The sequence below is a fragment of the Penaeus vannamei genome, chromosome 1 (assembly GCF_042767895.1).
Source record: "Penaeus vannamei isolate JL-2024 chromosome 1, ASM4276789v1, whole genome shotgun sequence".
NCBI classification, from domain to species: Eukaryota; Metazoa; Arthropoda; class Malacostraca; order Decapoda; family Penaeidae; genus Penaeus; species Penaeus vannamei.
The window spans coordinates 29,867,448-29,880,422 of record NC_091549.1 but is presented as its reverse complement, the minus strand read 5'-3'; positions in this window follow the sequence as shown (position 1 = coordinate 29,880,422).

The following is a 12,975-nucleotide window of genomic DNA, read 5'->3' as shown; positions in this document are numbered from 1 at the left end:
AAATTTTGAAATAATAATGAAATAATAATAATAATAAGACAATGATAATATTTATTATTATTTTTTTCCCCTTAAGTTGAAAAAAATTTTTGGAATAGAGTTAAATTTTTGCTATTATTGCAGTAATTATCAAAAATTTTCATTATAATTTGATTTTATCATTATTATTGTCATTATCATCATAATTATCATTATTTAATAATAAAAGGGAAAAATCGTGAAAAACCCTCATAATTTCCTGAATTAATGTTAAAATTTCCATTAAAAAACGAAAAAATTTTTTTTGACGTTTTCCGGCTGTATACGGTTGATTTTGCCATTTTTCGACTTATGGGAATTATTACTTCTCCTTTTTTTTTTAAACATAAAAGGACTGAATAATGATTATAAAAATTATCATCATTTCTGTCGTTATTTTCATGGTCTTTTCCTTATAGTCATTATATCATGATTATCAAAAATTATCATTATTGCAATTATAATAATTGTTTGTAATTATTATTTATTTATATCATTATAACATTTATATAATGATAATAGAATAATATAATTTTAAAATAATAATGACAAAATAATTTTTATAATGACAATGATAAGATATTATTTCTATTGCCATTATTAGTATGAAATTTTTTAATAGAGTAAATATTTCTATTATTACAGTAATTATCAAAAAATTATAATTAGATTTTTTCATTATTATTGTCATTATCATTGTCATTATCATCACTATTGTCAATAATTAAGGAATTATCATGACAATCATCATAATTCCAATTAATTTTAAAATCCCCATAATTACCATTAAAAAACGAAAAAAGGGGTTTTTTTGACGCTTCTCTAAAAGGTTTAAAGGGATTTTTGCATTTTTTCGACTTTGGGATTTTTTTCTTCTGGCCCTTTTTTTCATTATAAAAGGACTGAATAAAATTATTACTTATTATATTATGTCATTATTTTCATGATTATTATCATTATAGTCATTATCATCATGATTATCATTATTATATCATCATTATTGTAGTGATAATAATTTATGCAATTAGTATTTTTATCATAATACCCTATTTATCTAATAATAATTTTTAAAAAAAATAATGACAATAATAATAATTATAATGACAATGGTAATGATATTATTTCTATTGATTATTAATATGAAAATTATTGGGAAAAGAGTTGATTAGCTATTTTTGAGAAATCAAAAATTTTAATTATGATTTGATTTTTTCATTATTGTCATTTTCATTGTCCTATCATCATAATTATCATCATTATTGTCAATAATAAGGGGAAATTTTCATAAAATCATCATAATAGCTGAATTAATGTTAAAAAACCTATAATTATCATTAGAAGCAAAAGTTTTTTTGGTTTTTTTAAAACCGTAATACCCAGATTTTGCCGTTTTTCGACTTTTTAGATTTTATTACTTCTAGTCTTTATTTCATTTTTAAAAAAGAATAAATTATCATCATTATTATCATTACTCTCATTATTTTCATGGTTATTATCATTATAGTCATTATCATCAATTATCATTATTATTATCCTCATTATTGCAGTTATAAAAATCATCATGCTAATTATTAGTATTTTTATCATCATAACATTCATATAATGATTATAAATAATGATATTGTAGAAATAATAATGACAATATTAATCATTATAATACAATGATAATGATATTATTATTTCCATTCCCCTTTTTGTATGAAAATTAATGAAAAAAGTTGATTATTTATTATTGGTAATTTTCAAAATATCATTATAATTTATTTTTTTTTATTGTCATTATTATTGTCATTATCATCATAATTATCCCCATCATTATCATTAATAAAGGAATTATCATGAAAATCATCATAATTATGAATTAATGTTAAAATCCTCATAATTACCATTAAAAAGCGAAAAACGCTGATTTTGGTTTTTTCAAATTCGATTTATTACTTGGCCTTTATTTCATTATAAAAGTACAAATAATAAATTATCATCATTATTATATTACTGTCATTATTTTCATGATTATTATCATTATAGTCGTTTTCATCATGATTTATTATTATTATCATATTATTGGTTATGATAATTATCATGCTAATTATTGTATTTTATCATTATAACTATTTCATAATGATAATAGAATAATAATATTTTGAAATAATAATGACAAAAAAATAATTATGAGAAAAAGATAAGATGTTATTATTTTTTATCGCAATTATTAGTATAAATTTTGGAATAGAGTTAATTATTGCTATTATTGAAATTATCAAAATTATATTATAATTATGATTTTAAATTATTATTGTCATTATTAGATAATGATTATCTTTTTTATCAAAATAAAAGAATTATCTAAAATATCATAATTACCTGGGTTTAAATTTAAAACTTTTTGATTACCTTTAAAAAATAAAAAAATTTTTTTACGTTTCTCTAAAAAGTTGTACGATAGATTTTGCTTTTTATTTTGGGTTTATTAATTTGGCCTTTATATTATAAATATACAGAATAATAAATTATCATCATTATTATCATTACTGTCATTATTTTCATATTTTTATCATCATAGTCACTATCATGATTATTATCATTACATCCTATTGCAGTTATAATTTTTATCTAATTATTATTGCATTTTTTCATAAAAACTTATAAATGATAATAGAATAATATAATTGTAAAAAAATAATGACAATAAAATACTTTTAATGACAATGACAATGATGTTATTATTTCTATTGCCATTATTAGAAAGATAATTATTGTAATAAATTAATTATTGCAGTAATTTCAAAATTTTTATTATGATTATGACTTACATTATAATTATCAATATCATTGTCATCATCATAATTATCATCATTTTTAAAAAAGGAATTATCATGAAAATCATCATAATTACCGAATTAATGTTAAAAACCCCATAATTACCACTAAAAAGGGAAAAAATTTTTTTTGACATTTCTCTCAAAAAAGGGTAGATTTTGCCGTTTTTTGACTTTTGGGGTTTTTTTACTTCTGGCCTTCATTTCATTATAAATAGACTGAATAATAATTATCATCATTATCAATGTCATTATTTTCCCTAAATTTTTTTCATTATAGTCATTATCATCATGGTTATTATTATTTTTATCGTTTTGGTTATAATAATCATTACATTAATTATTATTTTATTTTTTTCATTATAACTATTTATATAATGATAATAAATAATGATAATTTTAGAAATAATAATGACAATAATGTAACTTTTAAAGACAATGATGATGATGTATTATTATTTCTTTCCCTTATTAGTATGAAAATCATTGAAAAAAAAGTTAATTTATCCTATTATTGCAATAATTATCAAAATATCATTAGATTATTATTTTATCATTATTATTCTTATTATCATTGTCATTATCATCATAATTTCCTCATTATTGTCAATAATAAAGGAATTATCATGAAAAATCATAATTACCTAAAATCTTTTAAAAACCCCATAATTACCATTAAAAAGAAAAATTTTTTCGACGTTTTCCGGTGTAAAGCTAGAATTTTTTGCCGGGTTTTTTTTCGCTTTTTATTATAAAGGTAATTAAAAAAACCCTCATTATTATCATTATTTTTCATTTTTTTTTATTACAAAAAAATTTTTATAATTTTTAACCTTTTTGAAAAAAAACATTATTATTGTATTTTTTATAATAACTATTTTATAATGAAAAAAATAATTATAATTTTAGAATAATAATGAAATAATGATAACTATAATGACAATGTAATGATTTTTTTTATTTTATTGCCATTATTAGTTTAAAATTTAGGAATAGAGTTAAGTATTTTTGAATTATCAAAATTATCATTTATAATTTTGATTTTTAAAAATTATTGTCATTAACATTGTATTTTCATCATGATTATATCATTTTTAATAAAAAAGGGAAATTTTCATGAAAATACAAAATTTCCGAATAAATGATAAAATCCCAATTACCCTTTAAAAGCTGCCGTTTTTTTCTTGTCTGTCAAAATTTAATACAGATTTTGGTTTTTCGACTTTTTGGGGTTTTATCACCTTTTGGGCTTTATTTCATTTAATGGGAAAATAATTATTATCAACATTATTATCATTACTGTCATAATTTTCGTTATTAAAAATTTATTCATTATCATCAGATTATCAAATTTTTATCACCGTTATTAGTTAAAACATTATTTTAATTTTTTAATTTTTATCTTTAAAATATTTATATACTGATAATAAATAATCATAATTTTAAAAAAAAATGACAAAAAAAATAATTAAATACAATGATAATGATGTTATTATTATTTCATTGCCATTATTAGTTAAAGTTATTGGAATGGAGTTAATTATTGCAGTAATTATCAAAATTATCATTATCATTGTCATTATAATTATTATTATTATAAGTATTTCAATTTTTTCAAGATTTTCATTATTGCCTTTTCATTATATAAATAGTTATAATGATATAAATACCAATAAAATTACCATATTTAATTTTTATAACTGCAATAATGATGATAATAATAATAATCAGATGATAATATTAAAATATTGATCATAAAAATGATGACAAAAGATAATAATGAGATAAAAATTTTACAGTCCGTTATAATGAAAAAAAAGGCCGAAGTAATAAGATACCAAAGTCGAAAAAAGGAAAAATCCCCGCGTATTATCCTTTTGAAAACGTGAAAAAATCCCTTTTTCCAATGGTAATTATAAAGGGTTTTTAAAAAAATTCAGGTAATTATGATAATTTCCATGATAATTCCTTTATTATTGACAATAATGATGATATTGATGATAATGTAATGATAATAATAATGATAAAACTAACTATAATAATCTTGATAATCACGAATAATAAATAATTAACCATTAATAATTTTTTACTAATAATGTCAATAGAAACAATAATAACATCCTTTTCATTATCATTATAATTTTTTAAATTTTCATTTTATTTTTAAGATTAACATTATTGCTATTATCATTACATAAATAGTTATAATGATAAAAACAGAATAATCATTGCAAATAATTATTATAACTGCAATAATGATAAATAATAATGATAATCATGATGATAATGATTAATGATAATAAACATAAAAAGATGACATAATGATAATTCATAATAATTATCATTCAGTCCATTTATAATGAAATAAAGGCTGAAATAAAAAATAATGATTTATTATTTCTATTGCCATTATTAATATGAAAATTATTGGAATAGAGTAAATTATTGCTTTTTTTATAATTATCAAGATTATCATTATAATTATGATTTTATCATTATTATTGTCATTATCATTGTCATTATCATCATAATTATCATCATTATTATCAATAATAAAGGAATGATCATGGAAATCATCATAATTACCTGAATTAATATTAAAAAACCTCATAATTTTCATTAAAAAAAGGAAAAATTTTTTTTTGACGTTTTTTTTTGACTTTGGGGTTTTTATTAATTCTGGCCTTTTTTCATTATAAATGATAATTATTATCAAATTTTCATTACTGTCATCATTTTTATGATTATTATCATTTTTAAAAACATCATGAGTATCATCATTATTATCATCATTATTGGAGTTATAATAATTAAATGCTAATTATTATTACTATTTTTTTCATTATAACTAAAATTATTATAATTATTATATAATCATTATTAATTATTATTGTTATTTTTATCATGATAACTAATAAAAATTATATAATTATTATTGCTATTTTTATCATTATAACTGATAATAATCATACTAATTATTATTTTGTTTTTTTCATTATAACTACTTTTATAATAAAAATGGCAATAATGATAATCTTAAAATAATAATGACAATAATAATAATTATAATGACAATATAATATTATTATTTTTTTATTATAATTATGAAAATTATTGGTATAGAGTTAAAAGCTTTTTTCATTAACTATCAAGATTATCATTATAATTATGATCTTATCATTATTATCATTATTATTGTCATTATCATTGTCATTATCATCCTAATTATCATCATTATTGTCAATAAAAAGGAATTATCATGGAAATCAAAAAATTACCCAAATTAAGTTAAAAACCTCATAATTACCTTAAAAAACGAAAAGGTTTTTTTACGTTTCTCTCAAAGGCTTTAAAACCTTTTACTTTGCCGTTTTTTTGACTTTTGGGGTTTTATTACTTTCCTTTAATTCATTTTAAATGGGTTGAATGAAAAATTATCATCAAATTTTCATTACTGTATAATTTTTATGATTATCATTATAGTCATTATCATCATCATTATCATTATTATTATATCATTATTGATTTTTTTTATGCTAATTATTATATTATTTTTATCATTATAACTATTTATATAATGATAATAAAAAGATAACTTAGAAAAAAAATGACAATAATAATAATTATAATGACAAGATAAAGATATTTTTATTTTTTTTTGATAATTTCCATAATATTTTTCCCCCTTTATACATTAGATACGAAAATTTTCATCCCTTTCCGGGGTTTAAAAGACGGACAAAAACAATTCAGATAACCTGAGGGCATTCTATGAAAATAAAATGAATACCCAATTTTTTTATTTTTCCTGCTTGTCCATAAATACCAGTGCCCCGGGGGGTAGGGGAAACTTTGTTATCCTTACTCTGTATGGTAGGTAGGTAATATCTATGGATCTATAAACGCCTATTTGCTCACTCCTTTTGAGGAGTCGTTGACGGGTAAGCGGCCGTCTTGATTCACTGGTTTGGGGGGAGGGGTCGAATTGATCGGGGAGGTTATGATGTTCAGGATAAAAAAGCGGTATTGCATTATTTATCTTTCATAGAAGCACCTCAGGTTATCTGATTTGTGATTTGTCCGCTCTGTCCTAAAACCAGTGCCCACGGGGGGGAGTGTGAAACTTTGCATCCTTACTCATGTATGGTAGGTAGGGTTTTCTATGGATGCTAGTAAGCGTCTAGTTGCTCACTACTTTTTGGGGAGTGTTTAAGTGATAGGTGGGGTCTTGCATTCACGTATTGGCGGCAAGAGATCGAATCCCGATCGGGGAAAGGGTTTAATGTTCGATAAAAATGCGGTATTGCATTATTCCATCTTTTTAAAAATGCCCTGGTTATCTGATTTTGGGTTTTTCCTGCCTGTCCCAAAAATTTCCGAGGCCCGGGGGGTGAGTGTGAAACTTTGCTATGAGTAGGGAGGTAATGTCTATGGATGCTAGTAAGCGCCACTTCTCACTCCTTCGAGTGGGCGTTGCGAGTGGTAAAACGGGTCTTTTTTCCCTGATTGGCGGCGAGGGGTCGAATCCCGATCGGGAATATAATTTTATGATAAAAACGGGTATTGCAAATTTAAAACTTTCTATTATCATCATTATTGTCAAAAAAAAGGTTTTCATGGAAATCATCAATACCGAATTAATTTAAAACCCCATAATTTATTAAAAAACGAAAAATTTTTTTTTGATTTTCCAAAAAGGGTACGCAAAATTTTGCCGTTTTTCGACTTATGGGATTTATTGTATTATTATCATTATAACTATTTATATAATGATAATAGCAATAATGATTCTTAGATATAATAATGACAATAATGTTATTATAATGACAATGATAATGAGATTATTATTTCTATTGCCATTTTAGTATGAACATTATTGGGAAAAGAGTTAATTATTTTATTATTGCAGTAAATATCAAGATTATCATTATAATTTTTATTTTATCATTTTTATCATTATTATTGTCATTATCATTGTCATAAACATCATAATTATTTTATTATTTTTAATAATAAGGGGAAATTTTCATAAAAACATCAAATTTGAATTAATGTTTAAAAACCCCATAATTACCAGTAAAAGCGAAAAAAATTTTTCGTCGTTTTCTAAAAGGTGTAGATTTTCCCCCTTTTTTTTGCTTTTGGTTTTTAAAATTTTGGCCCTTTTTTTCATTATCAATGGACTGAATGATATATTATCATTATTGTCATAATTTTTTTTTATTATTACATTATAGCCATTATCATCATGATTATCCTTATTTTTTCATCATTATTGCAATTATAATTATTATTATGCTAATTTTTATTGCTATTTTTTTCATTATCCTATTTATATAATGAAATAGCAATAATGATAATCTTAGAAATAATAACGACAATGAAAAAATAATGACAATGATAATGATATTATTATATTATTTCCAATTAGTATGAAAATAATTAAAATTTAAATTTTTTAAAGTAATTATAAGATTATCATTATAATTATGATTTTCTCATTATTATCATTATTATTTCATTATATTGTCATTATCATTAATTAATCCTTATTGTCTTTAAAGAAGGAAATTTTCATGGAAAACATATTTTCCAAATTTGTTTAAAAACCCTAATTACCATAAAGAAGCGAAAAAAGGGCTTTTTTCGAGTTTTCTCAAAAGGTGAATGCGTAGATTTTGCCGTTTATTCGACTTTTGGGATTTTATTATTTGGTTTTTTTCATTACTGATGACAGCAATGATAATAATGATGAAATTATCATTCAGTCAATTTATAATGAAATAAAAAATAAAAATTTCCTAATTCGAAAAACGGCAAAATCTATATTAAATTTTGAGAAAATCGAAAAAACGTTTTTCTTTTTAAAGGTAATTTGGGGGGTTTTAACATTAATTCAGGTAATAATGATAATTTAGATAACCTTTATTATTGACAATAATGATGGGAATTATGATGATAATGAAAAGATAATGACAATAGTAATGAAAAAAAAAATTAAAGTCATAATTATAATCATAATTTGATAATTATTATCATCATTATTATCATTACTATCATCATTTTTACGATTATCCTTTTAGTCATTATCATCATTATTATTCATCATTATTGCAGTTATGATAATTATTATGCTAATTATTATTGTTATTTTTATCAGTACAACTATTCAAAATTTATAATGCAATAATGATAATCTTAGAAACAATAATGAAAATAATAATAATTTTATAAACAATGATAATGATCAAAAAAAGGATGACAGTAATGATAATAATAGTGATAATAATTATCATTCAGTCCCTTTATAATGAAATAAAAGGGCCCGAAGTAATAAAAAACCCAAAAAAAAACGGCAATATATAATATTTCATCCAGAGAAACGTCGAAAAAACCTTTACTTTTTAATGGTGATTAGAGGTTTTAAAATTTAAATTTAGGTAATTATTACCGATAATTCCTTTATTATTGACAATAACGATGATAATCATAATGAAGACAATGATGATGACAATAATAATGATAATACTGATAAAATCATAATTATAAGTTATCTTGATAATTATGCAAAATAGCAATAAATTTAAAACCTTTTTTTTAAAAATTTTCATACTAATAATGGGAATAGAAAAATAATATCATCTTATCTTTCATTATAATTATTATTATTGTCATTTTTAAGATTATCATTATTGCAATTATCATTATATAAATAGTTATAATGAAAAATTTAATAATAATTGGCATAATAATTATTATTATGTTTATGACAATGATAATTAAAATAATAATGATAATAATATAAAATCAAAATTATAAAATAATCTTGATATTTATGCAATAATAGCATACTAATAATGGAATAGAAATAATAATCTTTTTTCATTGTCATTATAATAATATTTTGTCATTATTATATCTAAGATTATCATTATTCAAATTTTCATTATATAAAAAGTTATAATGATAAAATTTGCAATAATAATTTGGGAAATAATTATTATAACTGCAATAATGATGATAATGATAGTGATAATCATGTATAATGATTTTAAAAGATAATAATCATACAAATATGACAGGAATGATAATAATGATGAAAAAATTTTCATTCATCCATTTCTAATGAAATAAAGGCCAGAAGTTAAAAACAGAAAGGTCAAAAAAGGAAAATCTCGGTAGCCTTTTTAGAAAAAGGGGAAAAACCCTTTTTGCTTTTTTAAAGCTAATTAGAGGATTTTAACATCAACCAGGTAATTTGAGATTTCCATGATAATTCCTTTATTATTGACAATAATGATTATAAATATGATGATAATGACAATGATGATATCAATAATAATAATGATAATAATAATGATAAAATCCTAATTATAATGATAATCTTGATAATTACTGAATAATAGCAATAATTTAAATCATTCCAATAATTTTCATACTAATAATGGCAATAGAAATAATAATAACATCATTATCTTGTCATTATAATTATTATTATTGTCATTATTATTTCTAATAATGACACTATCATTTGTATATAGTTTTAATGATAAAAATAGAAATATAATTAGATAATAATTAATATAATCATAAAAGATGATAATAATAATGATAATCATGATAATGACTATAATTATAATAATCATAAAAAATATAAAAGTAATGATAATAATGATGATAATAATTATCATTAGTCCCTTTATGATTATTATTATTGTCTTTTTATTTCTAGAATCATTATTGCTATTATCATTATGTAAATAGTTATAATGATATAAATAGCAATAATAACTAGCATAATAATTATTATAACTGCAGTAACTATGATAATAATAATGATAATCAGAGATAATGACTATAATTATAATAATCATAAAAATGATGATTAATGGTAATAATGATGATAATAATTATCATTCAATCCATTTATAATGAAATGAAGGCCAGAAGTAAGAAAAACCCAAAAGTCGAAAAAAAAGGCAAAATTCCCGCGTATTACAGCCTTTTGAGAGAAACGTCGAAAAACCCCTTTTTGCTTTTTTAAAGGTAATTTTAAGGATTTTAACATTATTTTAGGTAATTATGATGATTTCCATGATAACCTTTTTATTGACAATAATGATGATAATTAAGATGGAAAAGACAATGCTAATGACATTAATAATGATAATAATGATAAAATAATAACTATAATGATAATCTTGATAATTATTTTAATAATAGCAATAATTAAATCTATTCCAATAATTTTATACTAATAATGGCAAAGAAAAAAAATAAAACACTATCATTGTCCCAAAAATTATTATTATTTTATTATTATTTCCCAAAATTACCCTTATTCCTATTATCATTATATAAATAGTTATAAAAAAGATAAAAATAACAATAATAATTACATGATAATTATCATAACTTTTCAATAATGATAATAATAATTATAATCATGATGATAATGACTATAATCATAATAATTCCCTAAAAATGATGACAGTAATGATAATAATGATGATAATAATTTTCATTCAGTCCATTTCTAATGAAAAATAAAAACCCCGAAGTAAAAAAAAAATCCCATTTAAACCGTTGAGAGAAACGGGCGAAAAAAACCCCTTTTTGCTTTTTTGTGGTAATTATGAGAATTTTAACATTAATTCAGGTAATTTTGATGATTTCCCTGATTATTCCTTTTTTACTGACAATAATGATGATAATTATGATATAATGACAATGATAATGATAATCATTAAATCATAATTATAAGGGTTTTCGGGTAATTACCCGCAAAAAATAGCAATAATTAACTTATCCCAATAATTTTCATACCAAAAGACAATAGAAATGATAATGATATCATTATCATTTCATTTTTATTTATTATTATTGTCATTATTATTTTTAAAAATTATCATTATTGCTTTTATCATTATATAATTGTTATAATGATAAAAATAACAAAAAATTAGATAGTAATTTTTATAACTGCAATAAATGATAAAAATAATGATACATGATGATAATGACTATAATGATAATAATCATAAAAATGATGACAGTAATGATAATAATGATGTTTAAAAATTATCATTCAGTCCATTTCAAGAAATAAAAGGCCAAGTAATAAAATCCCTTAAATCGAACAAACGGCAAAATCCAGCGTTTTCAGCCTGTTGAAGCTCGAAAAAAACCCTTTTTTGCTTTTGTGGGTAATTATGAGGATTTTAACATTAATTCAGGTAATTTTGATGATTTCCAAAGATTATTCCTTTTTTTTCTGACAATAATGATGATAATTATGATGATAATGACAATGATAATGATAATCATTAAAAATTTAAATTTTAATGATTATTTTGATAATTACTGCAATAATAGCAATAATTAACTCTATCCCAATAATTTTCATACTAATAATGACAATAGAAATGATAATGATATCATTAAAAATTTTTCTTTTTTTATTATTATTGTCATTATTATTTTTAAGATTATCATTATTGCTTTTATCATTATATAATTTTATAATGATAAAATAACAAAAAATTAGCATAGTAATTATTATAACTGCAATAATGATGATAAAAATAATGATAATCGATGATAATGACTATAATGATAATAATCATAAAAATGATGACAGAAAGATAAGAATGATGAGATAATTTCATTCAGTCCATTTCTAATGAAAAAAAAGGGAAGTAATAAAATCCCATAAGTCAAACAAACGGCAAAATCTAGCGTAATGCCTGTTGAGGAAAATGCTGATTTTTCGGCGATTTTCCCCCCTCATCCCGAAATTGATTTTAATGCATTTTCAAGGATTTCTGGGCCCCGGTTCCCCCCTGAAAATTTCAAGGCCCACCGTTTTTTTTTAGGGGAGAGCGATTTTCGATGTCGACCGAAATATTTTTTTTTTGATTTATTTTAAAAAAATGGCAATTGTGACGAATGATTGAGATAAAAAAAATATGAGGTTATTTTCAAAGCTTATCAAATTTCAATAAGATGAGCCCAACCTTTTTTTTTGGGAATAATTTAAAAAAACCCAAAACGTAAAAAACGAAAGAAGTTTTTTTCCCATATAAAAAACAAAATGATATTTTTTTTCATAGGGCTTTCTTTTTTTTTCACATAATAT